The sequence below is a fragment of the Eptesicus fuscus genome, chromosome 7 (assembly GCF_027574615.1).
Source record: "Eptesicus fuscus isolate TK198812 chromosome 7, DD_ASM_mEF_20220401, whole genome shotgun sequence".
Classification (NCBI taxonomy): domain Eukaryota; kingdom Metazoa; phylum Chordata; class Mammalia; order Chiroptera; family Vespertilionidae; genus Eptesicus; species Eptesicus fuscus.
Genome location: NC_072479.1, coordinates 68,986,426 through 69,013,927, shown reverse-complemented (window position 1 = coordinate 69,013,927; position 27,502 = coordinate 68,986,426).

The following is a 27,502-nucleotide window of genomic DNA, read 5'->3' as shown; positions in this document are numbered from 1 at the left end:
ATATTTAGCAAAAAAGAATCATAGTATATCTGAAAAGTGACCACTTTTTAACATTTAGTATGCATCTATTCATGATTTGTCTATGTGTGTATTTCAGGTAGTTAAGCTCATACTGTTTCAATTATTCTTAGTACTAAGTTGGGATAGTGCAGGGTTTGTAGTTATATGTAGTTTGACAGCTTATGAAAATGGATTGTAGGCCACACAGCATATCTAACAGGACAGATTATTTAGGCTGGGGTCAGACCACAGAGAGCCTTGAATCCACACTGTTGGGATAAATGTTATGAGATATCCCTTTAGTTGAGAAGACTATATATGTATCCTCTATTCTGTTCTGCCCCTACTCTCTGCATGCTAGCTTGGGGTCCGTTCCCTTGGACTGCCTGTGAAATGTTTATTTATTAAACCATGAAGAGAGTGGGCTTGTGATGTTCCTTGACTACACAGACTATTGTGGCAATAACTCATTTTTCTACTGTGGTACAGAGTCCCTGTACACTGGACCTGCATATAACCTAAACAGCATTCCAGTTCAGAACCTTTCTTCCTTACTCATCTTCCAAACTATGCCAAACTTGTACATTCATTGTCTTATTACTGCAGCATGCTCAATAGCCACTTTTGACAAATGGGTCATTTTAAGTCCCCCCTTCCAAAAATCTGGTTACCTAATAAATAATCTAGTTACCTCACAAATGGTTCTATGTAAAGCAGAAAGAATAAACCACTAAAGAAATTAGACTTTGAAAAGGTCATAGCCATAGTTTCATTTTGATTTGGAAAAAAATCAAACAGAAAATTCTAACTGGTCATAATTACTAAACAATATTGTATGGAATCTGTCCTCAGCAATTTTTATTATTTTTACTTTAACATTGTGTTGAAAAGATGCATTTTAAAACAGATCTATGGTTTTATTTGAGATGTATTATGGCTTACACCTGTCCTATGCTCCTAGATATTTTTAAGTCAACAGACAAACTTTATTTTGCTTTCTATTATATTTGTACCATTATCTTCCAGGAAAACTCTCCAAGCTCTATTGTGGCAACCTTCATCCATCTACAGGAAGAATTGATTGTGTCCATACAAGCACTCAAAAGAGCAGTAGGAAGAAGGTGTACACTGAAGTCTAAAGGCAGAATGAATTTAATTCACTCACAGAAGTTAATACTATTTACAGAATGATATTTCCCCCTGGTCTGAGAATACACAGTATGTAATCACTAGAGGCCCGATGCATGAAATTTGTGCACTGGGGGTGTGGGGGGGGGGGGGGATTGTCCCTCAGCCCAGCCTGCATGCTGTCTGATCTTGGATCCCTCAGGGAATGTCCAACTGCCAGTTTAGGCCCAATCCTTGTGGGCCTAAACCGGCAGTCCGACATCCCTATCATAATCCAGGACTGCTGGCTCCTAACCACTCGCCTGCATGACTGCCTGATTGCCCCTAACCACTCTGCCTGCCAGCCTGATAGCCCCTAAATGCTCCCCTGCCAGCCTGATTGACACTTAACCGCTCCCCTGCCCGCATGATTGACCCCTAACTGCCTTCCTCTGCAGGCATGGTCGCTCCCAACTGCCCTCCCCTACAGGCCTGGTCCCCCCCAACTGCCTTCCTCTGCAGGCCTGGTTGCTCCCAACTGCCCTCCCCTGCAGGCCTGGTCACCACCAACTGCCCTCCCCTACCGGCCGTCTTGTGACAATGTGGGGGCAGCCATCTTGTGACAATGTGGGGGCAGCCATCTTGTGACAACATGGGGGCAGCCATCTTGTGATGACGTGGGGCTGGCCATCTTGTGATGATGTTGGGGTGGCCATCTTGTGACAACGTGGAGGCAGACATCTTGTGATGTGAGTGCGAGAGGGTCAATTTGCATATCACCTCTTTATTATATAGGATTACTGATATTTCAAGAACTTAAGACTTTAAACATCCAACCACTTTTCTTCATAATGAAGTCTAAGTTTCATGCTTAAGCTGAAGCCTAGTATATTATATATAACTAGAGGCCTGGTGCATGAAATTCATGCATGGGGGAGGGGGGAGTCCCCTCAGCTCAGCCTACACTCTCTCCAATCTGGGACCCCTCGGGGGATGTCCGACTGCCAGTTTAGGCCCGATCGCAGCCTTGTCACCCCTAACTGCACCCTGCTGCCAGCCAGCTAACCCCCAACTGCCCCCTCCCTGCCAGCCTGGTTGCTCCTAACTGCCCCCCCCTGCTGGCCTGGTCACCCTTTACTGCCCTCCCTGCCAGCCTGGTTGCCCCCAACTGCTTCCCCTGCTGGCCTGGTCACTCCCAACTGCACCCCCCCCACCTGGTCGCCCCCAACTATCCCTTCTGCCAGCCTGGTCACCCCAACTGCCCCCCACTGCTGGCCTGGTTGTCCCTCATGCCCCCCCCCCCCCCCGGCCGGCCTGGTCGCCCCACGCAGCCTGCTTGTTCAGTTGTTTGGTCGTCCCTCACTAACCCCCCAGCTGGCCTGGTCATAGGCAGCCATCTTGTGAGGTCATAAGGGTTAATTTGCATATTACCTCTTTATTATATAGGATATGTACATGTAGCATAGTAGTTCTTACTTTGATTTTCTCTGGTGCAGATATGCTCCTCCAGTGTTTACTTCAAAAGGGTCAAATTGGCAAACAACAAATCCATTATTTGCACTATGTTCATTTCTAGGGGGGTCTGACTTGTTCTAAAATTTCTCTCTTGGGTTTCTTTGGCATCATTTTGCTATAAAATAGCTTTGGTTTGATTTGAGAAATGGTTTTAGTAACAGAAAGTATTCATTGTAGCGTGGCTGTCTATGAAATCTGTGGTGCCTATGAGAATTGTAGGACTTTCACATGTGTTGGCTTTGCAGAATAAGAACAAGAATGATACTTTATAGTAATTTTTATGAATATTAATTTCATTCAGCAGTCCTTTGGGGAGCCATTTTTTATTTTATTTTTAAATCCTGGTAAATGGAGAAAAGTTACTCTTAAGAGGCAGATAAAAGCATCAGGAAGTCTAAATCTACTTGAGAAACTACTTCAAACCAATATTTTGCATTAAACTTAATTGCCAGCACTTATCCATGGGAAGAATTATGCTGTCAAGTTAGTTTTAATCACTACAGGTTGAATCTGTAAGACCTGAGATTTTTTTTTTTCATTTGATGCATCACCTACTTTGGTTTTAATGAAAAGAACTAATAACTGTTATTATTTTAGGCACTCAAAGTGATGGCAACATTTCCAGAGATATTTTAATTCATTTAGGGGGGTGCACCAATTTCTTAAATGGGCCACAACTGGGAATCCTGAGAGTGATGAATGGTGTGAAACTGTCCCAAAGCAGGAGAGAGAAGGATTTGTGAGCCCTAAGAAGAGGATACAAAAGAGTCAGTAGGTAGTGAGGTAACACATTGTAAAATATTTAGCACTAAGGGTTCACTGCTATTAAACATGTAGTAGTTGTTAAGATGTGTGCAGTTTAAAGCTGTGCAGTAATTAACCACATTTGCTGTTTTGTACTGCACAAAGGAATATTAATTAGACAAAATATTAAAAATCCTTCAGGACAGGCTGTTTTTCCTCTTTACACTCAAATGGAAGTGAGATGTGATTGATCCCTACCTGATGCAGTAAAAGTGTTTGGGGTGTGGAGTCATAGTCTTGGTTTTTTGTCCATCCACTTCTAGATACAAGTTACCGAATTTCTCCGAGTACAATTTCCTCACTGGTGATGTAAAGTTAATGTGTAATTTGTTGTGTTGTTGAGGAGTTTGAATTAAATGGTAATATATATGAAGCAATTGGTATCGTGACTGGTCTGTCATGGGAAACTCAAGAAGAGAGAGCTGCCACATAGCAGTTAACACTTGTGCTAAATATTTTACACTAGAGGCCTGGTGCATGAAATTCGTGCACTTGGGGGGGGCATTCCTCAGCCCAGCCTGTGCCCTCTCTCAGTCCGGGAGCCCTTGGGGGATGTCCAACTGATGGCTTAGGCCCACTCACTCCTAAGCAGTCAGTTGAACATCTTTAGCACTGCTGCGGAGGCAGGAGAGGCTCCTACCACCGCCGCTGCGCTTGCCAGCCTTGAGTACAGCGTCTGGATGAGTGGAGCTCCCCCTGTGGGAATGCACTGACCACCGGGGGCAGCTCCTGCATTGAGCGTCTGCCCGCTGGTGGTCAGTGTGCATCATAGTGACTGGTTGTTCCACCGTTCGATTTGCATATTAGCCTTTTATTATATAGGATTAGAGGCCCGGTGCACAAAATTCGTGCACTGGAGGGGGGGGGTCCCTCAGCCTGGCCTGCACCCTCCTGCAGTCTGGGACCCCTCAGGGGATGTTCACCTGCCGGCTGAGGCCCATTCTCATGGCCAATAGTTGGAAATGCCTCTCACAGTCCAGGACCCCTCGCCCCTTACCGCCGTCTGCTGGCTGCTCCTTACCACTCAGCTCACTGCTCCTTAGCACTGCCATGAAGGCAGGAGAGGCTCCTGCCACCACCACTGCACTCGTCAGCCGTGAGCCCTCTTTCTGTGTAGTTGTCTGTGGGCCAACTGCTTTCTTTCTTCTCATTCAGGGCTAGCAGCATGTGCTGTCGTGGAATGCAGAGGGCTGCCTGGAGCTGAGGGGAGTGGTCAGGCCCATGGGGTGAGAGGTGGACACTATCTCACCCAATTGTGGGGCAGGCAAGCTGGCCTTTATCTGCCTGACCCCACCCAGGGAGGGACCGAGCAGGGTGTCTGCCTCTCCATTCTCCATCCTTCTATATGTGACACCTGTCACCCTTGCCAGGCCTCCCCCAAAGTGAGTTCATCTCAATCCCTGAATATAAAAGGGCACAGGGGAAGGAGGGGTCCACTCCAGTGCCCCCTGATTCCCAGCGACAGGACCTGGTCTTAGGAAGGTGGCCACAGCTACAGAACATAGATCTGTTTCAAGAAAAGTTGGGAATGCAGACTTTCGTATGAGACCTTATTCCAAAAGGTGGCAGTTTATTCACATTGTGGCAAAGACACCTTCAAGAGTAACATAAGTGGGTAAAGTCAGGGCCAACTGGGCCATTTCCTCATCCAATCTCTCTGAGGCGCGTGGACAGAACCAAGTCTCAGCTCTTCGCAGGACACTTCCGGGTTTTTTTTAAGCCTAAAGGACAGTAGTCTGTCTCCGTTCTTATTCTTTGGGATTTTTTCATCATCGAATAAAAGGATATGTACATTGGGGCAATCCTCTCGAGATACAATATTCCAGTTGCACCCATGTGACAATGACAGCGCCCCTCAGAGGGAGGGAGCCAACAGATGGGGAGCAGGGAATTCTGAAAACCAAAGCAAAGGTTCAGAACACAGAAGAAGTCCTTGGTGTTCTGCTGAGAAACTTGGACTCCTTCCTCTGCGGTCACACAACTGTCACACGCCAGGCAGTCACTCAGAAATATCGTCGCATTGGCCAACTTATGGAATTCTCCCTTCTCTCCACTTTCTTGAGCCGGACTCTGGACGTTGACTGCAGCATTCTCTTGGTCATTGTTTTGTTTTTTGTTTTTTTCTTCCCCCAAATGTTACAAAGTTTATATGAATATAACATACAAAGATGCAGCCTCCTTTGTAGGAACAGGGAAGGGAGGGGTGGTTAAGTAAGGCACACGGAGCTGCAGTAAGCACCAGCTGTGGGGAGGGCCAAGGGGGAGAGGAGGTTGGTACTGGGGCCGAGGCCGCAGAGCCGATGTTGGGGAAGTAGGGATCCCCTCTGAGTGCCACATTCTGAGGCTGAACTAATTGGTCAAGCTGAGGCAGACGTGGGTGGCCATATCAGCCATCTTTGGTGCTGTTTACCTTTTCCCACCCCAGCTCTGTTGTAAAACCCCAGAGGCCTGGATTCCAAAGGCCCCATGCAGAGCAGAGGCCCTGGAAGGGGGTGAAAGGAAGTGAGTAGGACAAGTTTGAAAGCCGATATGCCTGTGTGCTGAGGGATGGGCGGAGACAGTGGTGACAGGTAGCAGGGGAAGGGCCCTCATACACACCCTTCTGTGGGGGCCACAGTGAAGGAGGCCAGGGGAGAAGGGTAGGGATGGGCACCATGGCCCCAGCCTCTTAGGCATCCCTGTCTGTCTTCTTCAGTGTACACAGAGGAAAGGGGCTGTCTCTGAGGAGAGGCCAGGCCAGGTCAGGTGTCCATCTTGAGTTCTGGCTGAGGTGATGGTCCTCATCCTGAGATGCCTTCTAACTGGTTATGGACCCAGGCCTGACTTCTGCCGCTGCTGCCAACTCTGGGACCCAAGTCTGACTCCCACTGCTGCCACCACCGCTGCCAGGACCCAGGCCGGACTCCTGCCACTACCACCGGGACCCAGGCCTGACTCCCATCTCCACCGCCACCACCAGGACCCAGGCCTTATTCCCACCGCTGCCGCCGCCACCGTCACCAGGACCCAGGTGATGGTCGTATCTGCTCGTGACGGCCCTAGGATATTATTAGTATAAATGTTACCTCATGTAATCTTCATGACTGCATTTGAGGCAGACAATTAGGAAAGCCCTTTTACAGGGAGTGAAATGGGGACATAAGAAGTGTCATGTGACTTTCCCTAGGTCTCCCAGCTACCAAAGCATTGAACCTGGACAGTGTGACAACAGTCTAACCACTTGGCACTACTGCCTCCAGTTTTTAAATTGAGCCTGGCTGGTGTGCTCAGTGGATTGAGCATTGTCCATGCACCAACAGGTCACCTGTTTGATTCCTGGTCAGGGTACATGTCTGAGTTATGGGCTCAATCCCTGGTAGGGGCGTTCAGGAGACAGACCATTGATGTTTCTCTCTCTCCCTCTCTCTTCCTCTCTATTTAAAAATTAATAGAAACTTTTTTTTAAAGAGTAAAAAGGTTGAAACTATTCTCTTGTGAAAGAAATGTTACCTGTGGGAAGTGGCATTGTTTTTTTAATCTCACACTGCACTCCATTTTTTGATCATTTCATGATGTTTTCACATTTTTACCACTACTTTTTAAATTATTTATAGAATATTTATAAAATATTTGAAAGGTGTAAAGAAAATAAATTCAAACACCATTGTATGTCATTGTATCCTCCATTCAACTTAAATGAAATAAAATTGCTATTCTTTTGAGGTAGTGAGGGCTTTTCTGGTTGAGGTTTTAGAAATCTGTTAGGTTCAGTGCGTATACAAGGTAGATTGTTGAGTAGAAGAAAAGACAGCTTAGAGAGCTTTTGGCTGTGAGCAGAAGAAATAACTTCTGAATTTTATACTTCTTTCTTACTTTTCTTTATAATTTGCTGCTATGGTTTATCCCTAAACAAGAGGTTGTTCAGCTTTGCATATTTTAGAATATTTTATAAATGGAATCATACTGCGTTAATCTTCTGCCACTTAATATTATTTTCTTAGTAGAGGCCCAGTGCACAAAATTCATGCATGGGTAGGGTCCCTAGGCCTAGCCAGCGATCAGGGCCGGGCAGGGCCTTCCTTCCCTGGCTGCCAGCTGCTAGCTGGGGCCTTCCTTCGTTCCGTGCCGCCCCCTGGTGGTCAACACATGTTATAGCGAGTGGTCCAACTTCCAGTCATTTGAACTCCTGAGGGGACAATTTGCATATTAGCCTTTTATTATATAGGAAGGTTTATTCATGTTGTTATATGTAGCTATAATTTATTCAATTAATTGCAGTAGTATTTCATTGTATGAATATACCATACCTTGCAATTACTGGTTTGCATTTTTCTTCCTTGCTAGATGGAAACCTTTTTAAGGGTGAATAAAAACTATTATTTATCTGTGTTGAATTGACATTGGGTTGGCCTTAATCATTGGTATGAAGAGAGTAAATGTTTGTCTAATAGTAACTTGGTAAAAGGGCAGTAAAAATGTGAAAAAAAACCTTTCTTTTTGAGACCCTAAAGTATAATTTAGATATTCATACCATTCATCTAATTACAGAGAAATCCTCAAAACAAATATTCTGGAGACATATTTTCTGAACATAAAATTCATTTGTATTTTCTGGGCTTAAAATCTTAATTCTTAGCCTATAGTCTCTGATAGGCATAGAGTTAGGTATTTTGTTTTTTTTTTTCATTTGAATGGATATGTTCTTATATAGCGAATTTGAAAAAGAAGGTGCAGGGTAGTCTTAAACTGTTTGTACTCTGCTTTCTTAAGATTAGCTAACATGATGTTGCATAATCTAAGCAATTAAATGTCCTAGCAACATAGCAATTAGCTACTCTACAGAGCAGGTAATTTTTCAGGTTTGTTCTTTGCATAAAGGAAAAAACCCCACCTCAGGTATATTTTTTGTTTGTTTTGGATCTATTCCCTTATTCTTGTAAGAGGGATGGAAATAAGATTGGGTTAATTTTAGGGCTTTATGTTTTTCACAAACACTCTGAAAATCATCACCTTTACTTAATATATTTTGTTATATTACTCTCTCCCCATTAAGTACCACATTTACAATATATTTCATTTATTACAAAAAAATAAGAAACTATGTTTCACAACCTCTTTTCCTCTGAGCAATCCCTATAGCTTCTTTTCAGTTAGACCCCATCGAGTTAAAATGTAAGATTTAAAATAATGCTTCCAAATTTGTGAGCTGTGGATGCTTGGGAAGCTGAAACATTAGTGCCAGAGTTGTAGAAAACTAAAGGCTTTATATATATTCAAATGTAGGTAGGTGCAATTGTATTTAATAAAATAAAAATAAATTATAAAGTTCTACTGACTGTATTAAAGCCATTTCTCATTTATTCTTTTTATTTAACTTTATTTTATTTGTGTTAAGTATGTGTGTGTGCTGTGCGCACATAGTTTTAAACACTCAATTGGCTTATACTGGAGATAAGAAAACCCCCCTTTCAGCCTTGTATACCTCTAGTTTTGCCTTTTCATAGGCAATTACTTCAGTTTTTAGTTATTTCTTCTGGTATTCATCTTGCAATTTCTAAATAATATGCATATGCTACTATTACTTGATTTTTCAGTTTTAGACATTACTCATTAATTTCTAAATAAGAATGTCATAAAATGATGTCTAGTCATCAATGGCCAGAAAGAAGTGAAAATTTCTGGTGGGACCTTTTGTTTTTGTGTCTTTATAATACAAGTAACTAATAATGTATTCTTTAAGTCATGAGAGAAGAGAACACGTATATCAATTTAGTATCACAGGACTTAGAGTCAGTTTTCAAAATTTTTAAAGCAAACATTTCCCGCTAAAATTTGTACTGTTCCTTTGTATACTTACTGAAGCTCTTGATTATTTCCTATGTTTTCTGAATTCCACAGTCCCCAGACAATAAGATTAAAGGACACAAATAGCTCTTCATTGTCAAAATATTACACTTTCCATAAATAGAAGTAAAAGGAGGAAGTAAAGTGAAAGTACATATTTTTAGGTCATTGCTTAATTTTCTCAAGAATGTATTTTCCCTGTGGTCTCTTTCATGTGGGAATATGTGATTTTGTCCACCCCATTGTCCCTCTCCTCTCTCAGTCAGGTCTCATGTAAATTACTGTAGGCATTTAATTTACAAGACCTTAATGATAATCTTATTCAATCTTTTTTTAAAAATAGATGCATACAAATTGAGATTTCACAACCTCCCTGAATAAACTTTTAGAAATAGAATTTGAATTTAATTATGTATATTTGTTAGTTTAATATTAATATGGATTAGACTGCCTTTTATTGGTAAACATTCAAAGACCCCACATGAACACAGTTGTACTTATCTTTTCACTAGAGGCCCAGTGCACGACATTCATGCACAGTGGGGAAGTGCCCTCTCGCAGTCTGGAGACGCCTCGGGAGATGTCCGCCTGCTGGCTTAGGCCTGCTCCCCGCAGCTGCGCTCGCCAGCTGTCAGCCCCGCTTCTGGCTGAGCAGTGCTCTCCCTGTGGGAGCACACTGACCACCAGGGGGAAGCTCCTGCATTGAGTGTCTGCCCCATGGTGGTCAGTGTGCATCATAGTGACTGGTTGTTTCGCCATTTGGTCGATTTGCATATTAATCTTGTGTTATACAGTAGGTCCTCGGGTTATGTTGGAGATTCGTTCCTATGGTGCGTCATAAGGCGATTTTCATCGTAAATCAAACCCACCTACATAAGCACCTACGTCACTCACATGGAGCACATACACAGCAGTAATGAAGTGAAACAGTAAAAAAAATTTAAAAGATAACAATTCCTGACCTTTACTTGTGGTAAATAAAAAAAAACAAACAAACACAAAAACATAAAGCATATATGTACATATGTTAAAATGACGCCTTTTTTTTTTTTTAAATAAATGGGAGATGGCGATGTAACCACGAAACGACAAATGTCAAGTCCGACATAACCCGAGGACTGTCTGTATAGGATAAGTTGATAGAGTAAATACACATAGGTAAGAAGATGCTTTTCAATAACTAACTAAATAGCATCCTCACAACCACCATTGCCCCACATAGTTCTGTTCCATTGGTTGAATTATTTACCCTAAGAGGGAAGATCAGAGAGTTTCCAAAGCAGGACACTTGGATTTTAAGTACAATTCTTTCTTCTTTTAAGAAAGAGGGGGTGCTTTAATATATATGTTTTATTGATTTTTTTACAGAGAGGGAGGAAAGGGACAGAGAGCTAGAAGCATCGATGAGAGAGAAACATCGATCAGCTGCCTCCTGCACACCCCTCACTGGAAATGTGCCCGCAACCAAGGTACATGCCCTTGACCGGAATTGACCTGGGACCCTTGAGTCTGCAGGCCGAAGCTCTATCCACTGAGCCACACCGGTTAGGGCTTAAGTAAAATTCTTAGCCTCAAACTTACTCTAATAGCATGGTGATCACACCAAAATGCTTAACTCTGAAAACATTATTGAAGAATAAATAAGAAAGCTTAAAACACATTTAATTTGGAAAAAATCCTAATGTTACATAAAAGTACAAGAGTGACAACAGCACAAAGAACACCCACATACTATTTACCCAGATTCGCTTATTATTAACATTTTATCCCATTTGCTTTTATCATTTGCTTTCTCTTTCTATACAATCTGCATAATATTTTTGAACCATTTGATATTAAGATGCATACATTGTGGCCTTTTAATCTTAAATTCTTGAGTGAATATTTCCTAAGAATAAGGCCTTTTATATCCCCAGTTTTCACAGTTTTCAGCAATGGAGGCTCTTTGTTAGCCCCCATGCTGTTCTCAAATGTACAGTGTATTTATCAGTAAATTTATCACTGATATATTACTTTTACCAAACCTACTGTATGTTTCCCAATAATGTCAATTAGCTCATTATGATCTCTTAGCACTTCCCCTTCCCCTCCTTTCAATCTAGGATCCAATATAGGAACAGGAGTTGTGTTTAATTATATCTCTTCACTCTTCTTTAATTTGTAAATTTTTTCAGTTTCCTCTGGTTTTCATGACATTGACATTTAAAAATACAGTCTTTTAAAATAATTAATATTCAGTTTCTCAGTATGGCTTTGTCTGCTGTTTCTTTCTTTTTTTTTTTAAATTTCTTTATTGATTAAGGTGTCACATGTTTATCCTCATCCCCCCATTCCCATCCCCCCCCCTCCCCACGCATGCCCCAACCCCCTGTTGAACTTAACCGTTGGATAGGCTCATATGCATGCACACAAGTCCTTTGGTTGAACTCTCCCCCTCCCCCCACCCTCCCCTATCCTCCCTCTGAGGCCCGATAGTCCGATCGATGCCTCCTTGCTTCTGGTTCTGTTCTTGTTCCTCAGTCTATGTTGTTCATCATTTCCCCTAGATGAGCGAGATCATATGTCACTAGATATATACTTATGAGAACTGAATATGAGACGAGCAATAATAGTTATGCTGACAGGCAGATGGATCAGTCTGTAGTGAGTTTCTTTCTGGACCAACAGTTCTTTTGAGACCCAATTTCAATGTCCACCTGTTCCTTATGTGTACATGTCAGCACTGACCCCTCAGCTCTGGATGGTGGACAAATGGTGGTAACGGAGGTCCGACTCCCTCTGGTTTGGTCTCGGCCGGACCCAGGGGCACGGCTTCACCCGGACTAAGGGGCACGTGGCCTCACCCGGGCCTAGGTGCACGAGGCCCCACCTGGATCCAGGGACACATGGTCTCACCCGGACCCAGGGACGCTTGGGCTCTCCCAGACCCAGGGGCACGTGGCCTCATCCGGGCCTAGGTGTACGAGGCCCCACCCGGATCCAGGGACACATGGTCTCATCCGGACCCAGGGACGCTTGACCTCTCCCAGACCCAGGGGCACGTGGCCTCACCCGGGCCTAGGTGCATGAGGCCTCACCCAGATCCAGGGACCCATGGTCTCACCCGGGCCTCTCCGATGCGCCCGGTGCGTGGCGGCGGGCTTGTCCGGCATCGCCGCGCCGGCCCCTGGGTCCGCAGCGGCGGCCGGTCGCCGAGCATGCGCACCCGGCCGCCCCCGGGGCACCGAGATTCCTGAAGGACTCGGAGGCCAGCAAGCGCGGAGTCCCCCACCCCACGTCTCACAGGGGCCCGTCTGTCCGTGCTCGGCAGCAAGTGGAGCTGCCCCCTCAGCCGGAGACCGCCCGGGGGACCGCACCGAGCACGCTCCAGGTCGCCACTGCGTCGCCCGAGCCGCAGTTCCCAAAGTGTGGTCCTTGGGTCATCTGCATCAGCATCATCCCGCATACCCCTCTTATTCTAGCTGCAGAGCATCCACTCAGCCAGCCCTACGGTGGTCTTGGGTGGTGTCTGCTCCGCTCTCCCGTCGCAGCCTCAAAGTTGTTGTGACAGGCAACATCGAGGCCTCCGCCCTATGCCTCCATCCCAGTCCTCCCTTGTATAGTTAAGTCTTGATTGTTGCTGGTGCCACCGGGAGGGCTCTCTTTGTCTATAAAGGAAGAGTTGCTGTGCAGGAGACACTCCTATGGGCCGGGTCTTGGTGCAGCAAGGCTTTGGCGCTCACTGAATCTGCCTGTTGGATGTGTCCCTTATGCGCGTGGTTGAAGTCTGGTGTTATTTCCCACAGACCACCAGATGCCCTCGTTTCTGGGTCCCCAATGGGGCGTAGATCAGCCACTGCCTTAGGCACTCAGCAGGGATTTCAGCAAGAACTGTAGTTTCCTCCTCCTGTCTGAGTGGCTCTGGAGCAGTCCGACTAGAACAGCAGTTCATCTGGTCCGCTGCCAGAGGGCAGGCCACCCACATGCATAAGCCGTTGCTTGGAGCGTAGGTGCGCCTGCAAGACTTGCGGGGCGGGTCTTCAAAACGTGCGGGGCGGGTCTCAGGGCATGACGGGTCCCAGGGCGGGGCGGGGTCTCAGGGCAGGGCGGGGTCTCAGGGCGCCAACAGGCCATGGTGCGGCGAGCCGCAATGGCTGCGAGTCTGCTCCTTCTGCCTTCCAAGTTTCTAAGTCCCCTTGTTCCGCGCTCTAGCGCAGCAAACACTGATTGCTGGGCGCACCTCCGCAAGAGTCCCGCCTCTCCCCGCAGGCATCTGGGTCTCCCGCGGGTCCCCAGAAGCTGGATTTCAGGGTGATGGAGAGCTAATCTCCCCTAGGTTTGGAACAAAAGCCCCTTTCCCCCGCCACCGGCCCGACCCACGCGCCTCCGCACCTCGTCCCCTCTGATTTCGCTGGTTTCCTCTTCCCTCTTAGCTGTAAATCTGCCGTTCAGCCATCTCTCCTGTAGTTCTGGGCTGCAGACGCTCTGTCCTCCAGTTGTGCCCCTGAAATTGCTGTGCGTGGCGCCGTTCGCAGTTCCTTTGTTTATCTTAGCCGCCTTCTTGATTCTCCTCCGTCAAAATGGCTAGAGGACTTGAATGTAAGATGAGAACTCCAATGAATCCTCCAAATCGGTGTTGGCAGCCTCCGGGGCCCCGAGGATCTCAGTGCGCAGCTCGGCCAGGTCGGTGGCGCGGATGAGCCCCTCCTGCACAAAGATGGTCTCTTCCTTCACCGAGAGCCGCTGCGCCGAGTCCGCGCCGCCGCCACAGCAGCCGCCGGGGCCCCCACGAGCCCATGGCCCCGGCTGCGGTACTGACTGAGAGGAGCAGCTGCCCGGTCTGGGGAGACGCGAGCAGCAGTCGCCACCCTCAGCAGTCCATGTTTCAGTTGTATTTCCGAAACTGCCATGCGAGGCAACAGATCAGCCTTTCACCTCCGCCGCCATCTTTTTCTCCATAATCTATTATTACTTCTGTCTGCTGTTTCTTTTTGCTATATTTAGGTTATGCATTCTAGGACAGAATAGTTCATAGATGATGTGTCATTTTCAGAGTATCCTATTTGGAGGTGCACCTTGGCCAACTGACCGTCATTAGTAATGTCAATTTTGATTACCCAGTCAGAGTGTTGTCCAATTTCTCTATTGTATAGTTGCTATTTCCCCCCATTGTAATTTAATAAGCCATCTGTGGAATACACTAAGACCATGCATATACCTTGTTTGCTCTTCAGCAAAAATTTCCTTCAGATTTATTATGTACATGCTTACATATTTCCACATTACACTGAGGGTTTTCAGTGAAATGCTGTATTCATAACTTACTTGGGTTAATTCAATTTTTCTCCCCATCCCCCTTCATTGTAGTTACAGTATTCATCTGAAACACATTAGGGATAAAAATTCTATAGTCACTTTAAGTTGCAAATATGGTCTTAATTCAATCATTGTAATAATTCATACTTCCAACCTTATTCAATGGTAAAACTTCTTATAATTTTCCTAATCTGCATTCTCTTGTAGATGGCACCCTCCTTTAGGAGAAGAGGGTACAGACATCTTTATTTTTCAGTTGTGCCATTCCTACTTTCTAGCTGCAATTACAGACCCTTCAGGAGATAAAGAGGGTGTTAAAGAAATAGAAGCAAGAAGACAAAGAAAAAGCCTAGTTTACCAGTACTGTTGTAATATGGATTTGCCCTCCTTGGGTTTGGTTGTGCTTAAAACTAACTTTGTCTGGGTCAGATGAATGTGTGTGTTGCAGAGACCCTCCGCCAATTGCTGATGGCCTTTTATTTGCAGTTACTTTTATAAAGTCAAACATGCTCTTCTAAGCTGTCATTTCCTTAACCTCGGAGGAATTTTTCAATGGTGGCGATCAGATTTTACCTCTATATTCTTAATTGTGCCTTTCTAAGTGTCCAGTAGGTATCTATCTCTATCTAGGTATCATCTATGTATCTATGTATCTATCTATCTATCTATCTATCTATCTATCATCTATCTATCTATTCTATCATCTATCTATTGCAAAAAACCCAGCTTATGCTATTCTGAGGACTCACAAGGTTAAGTTTGAAATCCATAGGGCAGGCCGTCAAGAAGGATAAGCTAGAAACTCTTGCTGAAGTCTACAAGTGGAATTTCTTCTTCCTTAGAGAAACCTCCATTTGCTCTTCAGGTCTTCCAACTGATTAGATGAAGCCTATTCAGATTATCAAGGACAATCTCTATTATTTAAAAGTCAGTTGATGGAAGGTGTTAATCACATGTACAAACTGCTTTCACAGCAACACCAGGATTAATTTTTGAATGACAGAGGACTATAGCCTAGCCAAATTAACACATTAATTAACATATTATCTATATACCAGTCATAAGCAGGTATTCTACAATATGCCTATTAGACCAGCTACATCAGAAAGTGAAAGTGCATTAGAAGAAAGAATGTTGAGTCTGGTCTTGGACATGTAGTATTTACAGTGTCCTTAAGTGACTGGCATAATATCTTAGTGGTTTTGTACAAAGGGCTTGTTCCAGATGATTTCTGAGGCTGCTTTCAGTTATAAAATAATTTCTATTATTATCATGCACAAAGGTAGTAGAGATGACTAACAAAAGGTAATTGTCATTGCAAAGAGAATAACCATGCAGAATTGACAATTTTCCCTCTTTATTGCCTGTCTCAAATGTAGCCACTTTCTCAGCACACTATAGGCCATAGACTAGTTTAGATGCTGCAGATACAAAGTGGAATGTGATTCAGTCCTGGACACAAAGAATCATGACTATAATCTAATGATAATTAGTAAATAAATAATTTCAGTCCAATATGATAACACTACGATTGAGATGTGTAGAGCACTGAGCAGTGGCATCTGAATTAGGATTCAGGAAAGTCTTCCTGGGGGAACTATACTTGGAACTGAAATTGAAGGTTAGAATTTAGATAAACTAAGAAGATGGCCACAGGGAGAGGTAGCTGCTGGGAAGTGGCAGTGGGGAGAGAGGGAGTTAAAGGAACTGCGATAAAGCTCTGCCATAGGCTGGTAAGGTGAACAGAAAAATTTGATGGGCTATTTCTTTTTCTTTTTTTTTTTTTTTTAGTTTTGTTTTGTTAATCCTAACCTGATGATATTTTTCCATTGACTTTTAGAGAGAGTGGGAGGGATAGAGAAAGAGAGAGAGGAACATGAATGTGAGAGGGACACATTGATTGGTTGCCTTCTCACACGCCCCAACCAGTGCCAGGGATTGAGCCTGCAACTGAGGTACATGCCCTTGACCTGAATCAAACTGGGACCTTTCAGCCAGCAGGCCGAAGCTCTTTCCACTGAGCCAAACCGGTTAGGCCTATTTAATTTCTTGAAAAGTGCTTTAGGTTTGCAGGAAAAAAGTTAATGCATGTGGAGGTAGTGGAGGACGTCATGTGTCTTGATCAAAGCCTGAGAGAGGAGAAGAAATTTCTAGATGTGTGATGGAGGGGAGGGCCATTGGGGATAGGCATAAAGGAGAATGGGGCATTCCAGGCAAAAAGTGGAACATAGCAGGTTTGGGGTGAGGACGAGAATAGATAATTAGTTTACTTTTGAGTATATTGTGTCAGTGTGTCTCTCTAAGGATTCATAGGTTTAGAGAGAAATAGCCTGATTAGATATAGACTAGGGCAAAATTCATAGTCATGTATTACTTGGCTATTAGTTCAAGGTAATTAGAAATATTCTAAAGTAATAGATGATTTGACCCTAGATTTATTCCTTTGGTCTCAAACAAGAAATTTATTAAGATCTCTTTGTTAATAGTGACAAAATTCTTCTGTTTTTCTCCATTGTTTTGGTCCCTCCCTCTTTCAGAGTTTCCTGGTTGTATTAATGTCCCCTTTGACAACAATCATGTTCCATTTTCTCAGCATATATAGCTTTTCAAATTGTTACCTGATCCGAGCAGTTTCAATAATTCTCATTTATTCTTCCCATTTTAAACAACGATTAGCAGCAGAGCTTTTACATTCTGCTACACCCACACATTATGAAATCTGTCTTTGAGAATGACATTTGTTTTCTTATATAAATCTTAAATTGTCCAAGGGCCCTTTGAATAAGAAGTTTATCTGCCCAGAACATATTACCATGTTATTTGTTTTCATTGGCAGAGCTATGAAACACCATCGACCAGCACAATTTCAGAGCATGGAGATAAAATAGATTAGAGATTTTGTGTGGTGAAGGGCTACATTGTATCCCCACCCCCCTTTCTCTCTCTCTCTCTCTCTCTCTCTCTCTCTCTCTCTCTCTCTCTCTTGCTCTTACCCAGTGAAGTAATGAAGAGCTCCACAGAAATGCTAGTACATGGGTCTCTCTTTAGTTTGTGCCCAACATGTTGAAACAATGTATGTGAATGCCTTAGTGTAAGTAATGCATCATATTAATGTGAAACTATACTTCTTTACATTGTATTAAAAAATATTTCAGGACTTGAACATAAACAAGATGGATTGGTTGGTTGGAAGCCTTTTTCGCAATATAAATGTATTTGTCCAAATTTAGCATTAACAAAACTTTCACTATAACTTTTTTCTTCATTTTTTCCCTCCTCACCTCCTTCTCTCTCTATCCCTCCCTCCCTCCCTCCCTCCCTCCCTCCCTCCCTCCCTCCCTCCCTCCCTCCCTTCTTTCCTTCCTTCCTTCCTTCCTTCCTTCCTTCCTTCCTTCCTTCCTTCCTTCCTTCCATTAGTTCAATGACAACATCTCTCCCCTTCCTTTTACAATGTCTATTATTATTTTATTTTAAGAATATACTTTATTCTTAAACACACAATTTTGAACTATTGGGGTGTTGCTCTCACTGAAACAGGGAATTAACAGACCATGGCAAAATACACACAATATAAAAATAAATATCATTCTCTTTTCCAGTACTTTCCAGGAAAGTTCATATGGCTTTTACAGTAGGAGCAAAGAATTCTTGACCCTGTGTGCCACAGTTGGGATGGACACTTGGCCTGGGGTCCCAGGTACAATGTCCATTTAACTTAACTTTTGTATTTAAAGTTGTAAAGATAAAAAAAATACTACAACTAATTAATCACTCTTGAGTACTTATTATGGATCAGCATGTTTCCATGTATTTTACATGTATTAACATTTAAATTTCACAACAGTTGTTTGAGATAAATGCTGTTACCACTCCCATTTTACAGGTGAGGAAACTGAGTCTAAAGAAGGCCAATCATTGCCCATGTCCACATGGGGATTAAGAAACAGAAGATCTAAACCCATATTCTTAATCATGTCCTCACTGTTTCACCTAATAAAACCTAGCAGGAAAAGTGACAGGCACTAGAATAAATAAAAATAAGATAGAATGGAGAAAGTGCCATGAGAGATATTAGTACAAAGTGCTACTGGAGTTCTGAGGACAGAAAAGCTGTGGGGATATTGGCAGTCTTCATGGTTGACCAATGGGAGCATTTGTTGAGAGAAAGGTAGAGAGCATAGTTTAGCAGGAGGGAATGGTTTGAATTATTTCATTTGTGTCATTGAGAACATAAAGTGGAACAGTCAGTCCAAGCCATGGAGGCCCAGCCATGTCCTGTGAGGCTTTAAATACCAACAGAGATGTTGGTATTTAACAGGTCAGGTGGAAGGAAAACATCTAAAGGTTTTGAGCAGGATAGTGACACAATCAATGTAGTGATTTATGAAAAATCATGCATTAACATGCTGTAGACTGGAGTAGCCTGGAAAACTTCAGATTCTGGGAGACTAGTTAAAAGTTTGGTAAGAGAGATTAAAGGCTTCACTTCAAGTATTGGTTTGGAAGTGGAAAGAGGAGAAATATAGGATGAATAAGAGGCCCTATAGATGCATATGAGGACTTGGTAACTGTCTGAAGGAATTGTTAGTGAGGTATCCATGGTTTCCAAGAGGGCACTGTAACTTTGGGAGAATGGTGATTGCATTATCTTGCATAGGAAGCAGCAGAGAGAGCATGTCTGGGGGGAGCAGAGTGGAGAAGTGTTCACGCTTCCATCTGGAAGTAGCTAAAGAGATGTTCCACTGTTAATAGGAAATAAATGTGTAAAATCGAGGACAAGGACTTTTAAAGAGCCCCTCAGTACTTGGCCCAGATTATTTTCCATTTCTTTTCTTTCTCCTCCCTTTCCCCTTTCACATTTGGCCTGTCTGACACTTGGAAAGTTTCCCAATGCTGGAAGCAAATGCTCACCATTTATATCTTCCTTCCAGTTTCTTTCCATTGTTATAATCAAATTCATGAAATTATACATCTTAGTTGCTTATGCCTACATGGTGCCAAACCTTTGGTAATATGAATTGGTGCTGACTTTTAACAAAAAAACGAAAGCAAAACCAAAAGCAAAGCCAGAGCGAAACAGAACAAATAAATATACAGTCTTTAAGCTAGAGAAACATTGAAGCCATGCAGAAATAAACCTTGGAACAAGCAAGCAGAAAGTGCCTCAGAAACAATGCTGCCTGCATTTGTTTCCATGGATTTTATCTCAGGCTCTGCCAATGAAAACCCATGAGGAGGACTTTTGTGATTACTTACAGGGTCTGTGGTCAAGAGATTAGATTGGATAAAATAAAACCTGTAAGGAAGAGCAGAAAAGTTTGGTTTTCTAAACTAGGCAAATAAAGTTTCTTTACTCTGAAGAAATTTCACAGTGAGTTAGTCAAACATTGCTTTGAAGGTTATATCCAGAATACAAGTTCAAGATGCTTGTGAATAGTTCTATTATATTATACGAGGGGCCCAATGCACAAATTCGTGCACCTTGAAAGGAACTGTGGGCTGAGAGGCTGCAGTGGGCACAGGGGTGGGTCTCAGCACATCCTCCGTGCACCCTCCCACTGCAGCCCCTGGTCCCTATCTTCCGGCAGCCCTGCTCCCACCACTGCTGCTCCTACCACCACTGCTTCCGCACGCTGACGGCGCCAGCCCCACTTGCACCCACTGACAGCGCGGAGTGATTGGGGCCAGCGCCAGCAGTGGGTGCAAGTGGAGCCAGGGCCGTCAGCAAGTGCGAGCAGAGGCTGCTGCCCCGATCACCCCTCAGGAGCAGGGGGAGGTGGAGAAGCCCTCAGGGGCAATTGGGACCTGCAGCTGCCACTCACACCCACTGACAGTGCCAAGCGATTGGGACTGGTGCTGGGCGCCAACAGAGGGTGTGAGCAGTGGCTCCAGTGCCAGCAGCAGGTGCAAGCATGGCCGGCACCGGCAGTAGGTACAAGCACTGGGAGGGGCTGTGGTGTGTGGGAGCAAAGAATTTTCAGTAACCACCAGAGACTCACCCTGATGATAGGGCCCAGTGCCCTGCGTTGGTCTGGTGCCCCCGCTCGTGTGTTCCACCATTCCACCGCAGCCGATGCCTGCTGTGTTCTGTGCGCACCCCCTGGTGATTAGCGCACGTCATAGCAACTGGTTGTTCAGTTGTTCTACCATTCAGTCTATTTGCATATTAGCCTTTTATTATATAGGACTAGAGGCCCGGTGCATGAAATTTGTGCACAAGAGGGGGGAGTCCCTCAGCCTGGCCTGCACCCTCCTGAAATCCGGGACCCCTCAGGGGATGTCCAACTGCTGGTTTAGGTCCCATTCCGGATCCCTGCGAATCGGGCCTAAACCAGTAGTTGGAAATCCCTCTCGCAATCCAGGACCTCTGGCCCCTAACCACTTGCCTGCCTTCCTGATTGCCTCTAACCCCTCTTCCTGCCTGCCTGAACTCCCCTAACCACTCTGCCTGCCTGCCTGATTGCCCCTAACCACTCTGCCTGCCAGATTGCCCCTAACAGCCTCTGCCTGCCTGATTGCCCCTAACAGCCTCTGCCTGCCTCCTTGATTGCCCCTAACTGCTCACCTGCCTGTCTGATCGCCCCTAACAGCTTGCTGGAAGACTGCTGGTGAGGGGAGGGGCCATGGTTGTTCTGGTCTCTGGTCCTTCCACCATTTTGGTTGTTGGGCTTTTATTACATAGGATTCTCTAATCTCATTAGCTGTCAGGTAATGGCTTTAATAGAAGGAAACATTTCATTTTTTAATTTTTAATTCTCTCAATCTTCAATTAGTTTATGAGTTTTTTTAGCAAAATTATTTCCTGGCAAAGATTTAATTATTAATCATAATTAGCAAACAAATTTACAGTCAAGTTACTTTCTCAATTAATGGTATTCATTTAGATATCAGTTGAGACAGCACCAGTCATTTTGTCTGTTTTTCCCCAAATGTACTTTAGTTAGAACTAATTCTGTTCCCTCTGCAATTCTCTCTGATGCCTTGCCAATTGCCTATTTACCATGTGCTTCTGTCCCACTACCATCCCAACCCATTATTCATCTGCTCTTATTTGTGTGCCCTCATAGCAAGTGTCTTTATAAATGTCCAAACTTCTGAATTCACTCCTGGCACCCTCTGCAGACCTCTGGGATGAGTACTCTGTCTTTAATCATATCCCCTATCTTCCCCTAATAATGCTTCTACTTTCCAAAATCTGGGTAGACCTCCATGACCTCTTTTCTCCTCTGGATGGGTTAGGCATGAGCTCTCCTAGCCGCTTGTGCTTAGGAATCTTAGCACTTATTGTAAGACTAGAGGCCCAGTGCACAAATTCATGCACAGGTGGGGTCCAGCTGACCCGCCCCAATGGGAGCCCATTATGCCGAGCTGGCAGGGGGGAGGGGCCGTGGGTGGTTGGACAGCTGGCCCAGCTCCAAATCGAGGTGTTGGGGGCCCATCTGGGGCCAGGTTGGCCGGGGGAGGAGGGCTAATCGGGGCCCGAATCAGGCTGGTTGGCTGCCGCAGTGCGTGTCATAGCCACCGGTTGTTCTGGTCGTTCCGCCATTCTGGTCGCTGGGCGTTTATATATATAGATTGAATGCAGAGGCTGTCATTTGTTTTTTATCTTTAGGGCTTTACATTGTTTTCAGCAAACAATTGGTTCCTCAATAAAGATCAGTGGAATGGGGGGAATAAAAAGGAACCACAAGGAACCATTTATTTGTATTTGTTAAAAAATGTGTTTTAGAAAATAGACTCAGATATTGTTATTGAGATAGTTATAAGTTAACTTAATATTCAGCCTTTTCTCAAATCTTTCTTTTTTTTCCATTTATTTTATTTTTATTTTTATTTAATAAATCTTTACTGTTCAGATTATTACAATTGTTCCTCTTCCCCCCCCCGATAGCTCCCCTCCACCAGGTTCCTACCCCACCCTCTACCCTTACCTCCCTGCCACTGTCCTCATCCATAGATGTACGCTTTTTGTCCAGTCTCTTCCCATACACCCCACTCCCTTCCCCCAGAGAATTGTCAGTCCACTCCCTTTCTATGCCCCTGATTCTTTTATATTCACCAGTTAATACTGTTCATCAGATTTTTTTATTCCATTGGTTTTTAGATTCACTTGTTGATAGATACATATATGTTGTTCATAATTTTTACCTTTATCTTTTTCTTCTTCTTCCTCTTCTTAAAGAATACCTTTCAGCATCCTATCTAATAAAAGAGTAATATGCAAATTGACTATCACTCCAAGACACAAGATGGCCACCTCCATGTGGTCAAAGATGGCTTCCCCCATGTGGACACAAGATGGCCACCACAAGAAGGCTGACAGGGGAGGGCAGTTGTGGGCAGTTAGGGGTGACCAGGCTGACAGAGGAGTGCAGTTGGGGGAGACCAGGCCAGCAAGGGAGGGCAGTTGGGGGGGACCCAGGCCTGCAGGGGAGGGCAGTTGGGAGGGCCAGGCCTGCAGGAGAGGGTAGTTGGGGGGGGCCAGGCCAGTAAAGGAGGGCAGTTGGGGGGACCCAGGCCTGCAGGGGAGGGCAGTTGCAGGGGAGGGCAGTTAGGGGGGGCCAGGCCTGCAGGGGAGGGTAGTTGGGGGGCAGGCCTGCAGGAGAGGGCAGTTAGGGGGGATCAGGCCTGCAGGGAAGGGCAGTTGGTGGGGAACCAGGCCTGCAGGGGAGGGCAGTTGTAGGCAATCAGGCCAGCAGGGAGAGCAGTTAGGGTTGACCAGGCCAGCAGAGGAGGGCAGTTGGAGGAGATCAGGCCAGCAGGGGAGGGCAGTTGGGAGGGGGTAGGCCTACAGGGGAGGGCAGTTAGGGGTGATCAGGACAGCAGGGGAGGACAGTTAGGGGTTACCGGGCCAGGAGGGGAGGGCAGTTTGGTGGGACCAGGCCTACAGGGTAGGACATTTGGGGGGGACCCAGGCTTGCAGGGGAGCGCAGTTGGGGGGGGGGGGTGGACCAGGCCTACAGGGGAGGACAGTTGGGAGGAACCCAGGCCTACAGGGGAGGGCAGTTAGGATGACCGGGCCAGCAGGGGAGGGCAGTTGGGGGCAACCAGGCCTGCAGCGGAGGACATTTAGGGGTGACCAGACTGGCAGGGGAGGGCAGATAGGAGTGACCAGGCCAGCAGGGGAAATCAGTTTGGGGCAATCAGGCCGGCCGGGGAGCAGGCTGGGCTGAGGGACACCCCCCGGCCCCATGCATGAATTTTGTGCACCGGGCCTCTAGTTTCATATAATACTGGTTTGGTGGTGATGAACCCCTTTAGCTTTTTCTTATCTGTGAAGCTCTTTATCTGACCTTCCATTCTGAATAACTTTGCTGGGTAGAGTAGTCTTGGTTGTAGTTTCTTGCTATTCATCACTTTGAATATTTCTTGCCATTCCCATCTGGCCTGCATAGTTTCTGTTGAGAAATCAGCTGACAATTGTATGGGTGCTCCCTTGTAGGTAACTGTTTTTCTCTTGCTGCTTTTAATATTCTCTCTGTCTTTTGCTCTTGGCATTTTAATTATGATGTGTCTTGGTGTGGTCCTCTTTGGATTCCTTTTGTTTGGGTTCTGTGTGCTTCCTGGACTTGTAAGTCTATTTCTTTCACCAGGTGGGGGAAGTTTTCAGACACTATTTCTTCAAATAGGTTTTCAGTATCTTGCTCTCTTTCTTCTTCTGGCACCCCCATAATTCTGATGTTGGTACGCTTGAAGTTGTCACAGAGGCTCGTTACACTATCTTCAACTTTTTGGATTCTTTTTTTTTGCTTTTCCGGTTGGGTGTTTTTTGCTTCTTTGTATTCCAAATCTTTGACTTGATTCTTATGATCCTCTAGTCTGCTTTTAGGTCTCTGTATAATATTTTTTATTTCAGTCAGTGTATGCTTAATTTCTAGTTGATCCTTTTTCATATCCTCAAGGGTCTCATTAAATTTATCGGCCTTTTCTAGGAAATTCATGAAAAACCTTGTAATTGTGGTTTTGAACTCTATATCCATTCGTTTGCTTTCCTCCATTTCCTTCATTTGTGACCTGCCTCTTTGTCTCGCATTTTAGCTGCTTCCCTGAGTTGATGGAGTGTCTTTGTATGCTAGGTGTCCTAGCAGGGCTCAGTGGCTCAGCCTCCCCAGTTACCTGAGAAGGACACTCTTGGTGTACCCTTTGTGGGATGTGTGTGCAATCTTGTTATAGTTAATCCTAGATTGTTGTTAGTATCACTGGGGGGAGTTGACCTCAAGGCCAATTGGCTGTGAGGATCAGCTGTCTCCCCACTGGGAGAGCTTCTGTGCTCAGCTTGGATGGGGCAGATTCTCAGGGTGGAGCAGACAGCCTTGGTTTCTCGTCAGCCCCGCCCTAAGAGGCCCCTGTGTGTCAGTGTCCTGCGGCAATGGCTGCATGCACCTCTGAGAGAAGGCTACTCTCGAGTTTTGCCCGCTGCCAGATAGTTCAGTTTCTCCCCAAATGAGTCTGGGTACCCAAAGTCTCACCCGGAACTGGATTTCAGTGCAGTCTGGAGGTTTTGTTTCCCTCCCTAACAAGAAAGCTAGCCGCGTGCTTGCTGCCTGCCCTCTCTGTGCGCCGCGAGTAAGCCAGCTGTGTATTCAGCTGCCCGACCTTTCCGTGCATGCGGGTCTCCACACCTCTGTCCTTCACAGCTCCTCTGAGTCTCAGTGTCCTTTTCTCTTTCCTTCTAGTTGTAGGATTTCCACTCAGCCAGCTTTCTGGTGGTTCTGGACGATGTCCACTCTGTCTTCCAGTTGCAGTTTTGAAATTGTTGTGCGAGGCAGCAGTATAGGTGTTTAACTATACTGCCATCTTGGTTTCTCCTCAACTCTCCTTTCTAATGCTTCTTTCTACAACACCAGTCCACCTTCTGGTCTGCACATTGCTGAAGTTTACACTGGGACAGGGGTAGTTATTTGGGGTTAGTGTGTATTAGAATATTCATATTTTAGCTGCAATCTCCAGCTCCCCAGACACTCTTGGTTAGAGTTTAGCATATGTTAATGCCTAAGGGAACCCAGGTTCCTCTCCAGGCTCATTACTTTCCATTTTCCTCTTCACTCCCTATGCTTTAGCCTCACTGACTTCCACTTACTTTTGTATGTACAGCCATGCCTTTTTCTAGCCTAAGAATATGCTATCTTTTCCAGAATATGCCATCTTCCTCCTGCTCACATTGCTAACTTCTACTCATCTTTAAGGCCTCCACTTGAATATTACTTTTGCCTGGGAGACTTTTAAGTCTTCTGGGTTAGATAAACTTTTGTCCCCCCACGTGCTGCCATAGCATTTTGCTCCTCCTGTCCTAATCCTGGCACAGGCAGCATAGCATATTAGGGACTAAACTTGAGCCAGAATAACTGGGTGCTAACCCGTCTTGCTTATTACTAGCTGTGTAACTTGGGCAAATTTTATTGAACTTCTCTATGCTTCAGTTTTCTCATCTGTAAAATGGAAGTAATAGTGCTTATCACATATGGGTTTTTAGAAAATCAAATTAGCTAATACATTTAAAGGATTCAGAATAGTGCTTGACATGTAATATACTAGTATAATACTAGAGGCCCAGTGCACGAGATTCCTGCACTGGAGGAGGTGGGGGGAATCCCTCAGCCCGGCCTGGGCCCTCTCTCAGTCCAGGACCCCTCTGGGGATGTCCCAGGGGGATCGAGCCAAAGCCGGAAGTCAGACATCCCTCTTGCAGTCTGGGACCCCTTGCTCCTTACTGCCGCCTGCAGTGGAGATGGGAGATGCTCCTGCCACTGCCACTGCACTCGCCAGCCATGAGCCCAGCTTCTGGCTGAGCAGTGCTTGCCTGTGGGAGCGCACTGACCACCAGGGGGCAGCTCCTGTGTTGAGCATCTGCCCCCTGGTGCTCAGTGCACATCATAGAGACTGGTCATTCCACTGTTCAATTGATTTGCATATTGGGCTTTTATTATATATGACATATTAATAAAAATATATTATTTAAAATATATAGTATAAATAAAAATGTTATTTTAATATGTAGATACTAGAGGTCCAGTGCATGAAATTCGTGCATGGTGCGGGGGGGTGTCCCTCAGCCCAGCCTGTACCCTCTCCAATCTGGGACCCCTTGAGGGACGTCCAACTGCAGGTTGTCCGACTGCCCGTTTAGGCCCGAGATTGGACATCCCTCTCACAATCCATGACTGCTGGTTCCCAACTGCTCGCCTGCCTGCCTTCCTGAATGCCCCTAACAGCTTCTCCCTAACCACTCCCCTGCCAGCCTGATTGATGCCTAACTGCTCCCCTGCCAGCCTGTTTGCCCCTAACTGCCCTCCCCTGCAGGCCTGGTCATCCCTAACTGCTCTCCCCTGCAGGCCTCATCACCCCTAACTGCCCTCCACTGCAGGCCTAGTTCCTCCCAACTGCTCTCCCCTGCAGGCCTGGGTCCCGCCCAACTGCCCTTCCCTGCAGGCTTGATCACCCCCAACTTCCCTCCCTTGCTGGCCTGGTCATCCCTAACTGCCCTCCCCTGCAGGCTTGATCGCCCCCAACTGCCCTCCCTTGCAGGCCTGGTCCCTCCCAACGGCCCTCCCCTGCTTGCCTGATCGCCCACACCTGCCCTCCCTTGCAGGCCTGGTCCCTCCCAGCTGCCCTCCCCTGCTGGCCATCTTGTGATGGCCATCTTGTGTCCACATGGGGGCAGCCATCTTGTGTATTGGAATGATGGTCAATCTGCATATTACTCTTTTATTAGATAGGATAGAGGCCTGGTGCATGGGTGGAGGCCAGCTGGTTTGCCCTGAAGAGTGTCCCGGATCAGGATGGGGGTTCCCTTGGGGCATGAGGCAGCCTGGGTGAGGGGCCTGTGGTGGTTTTCAGGCCGGCCACACCCCCCGGCGACCCAAGAGGAGGCCCTGTTATCTGGGATTTATTTATCTTCTACAATTGAAACTTTGTAGCCTGGAGCGGAGCCAAGTCTCCTGTTCCCTCCTTGGCGACA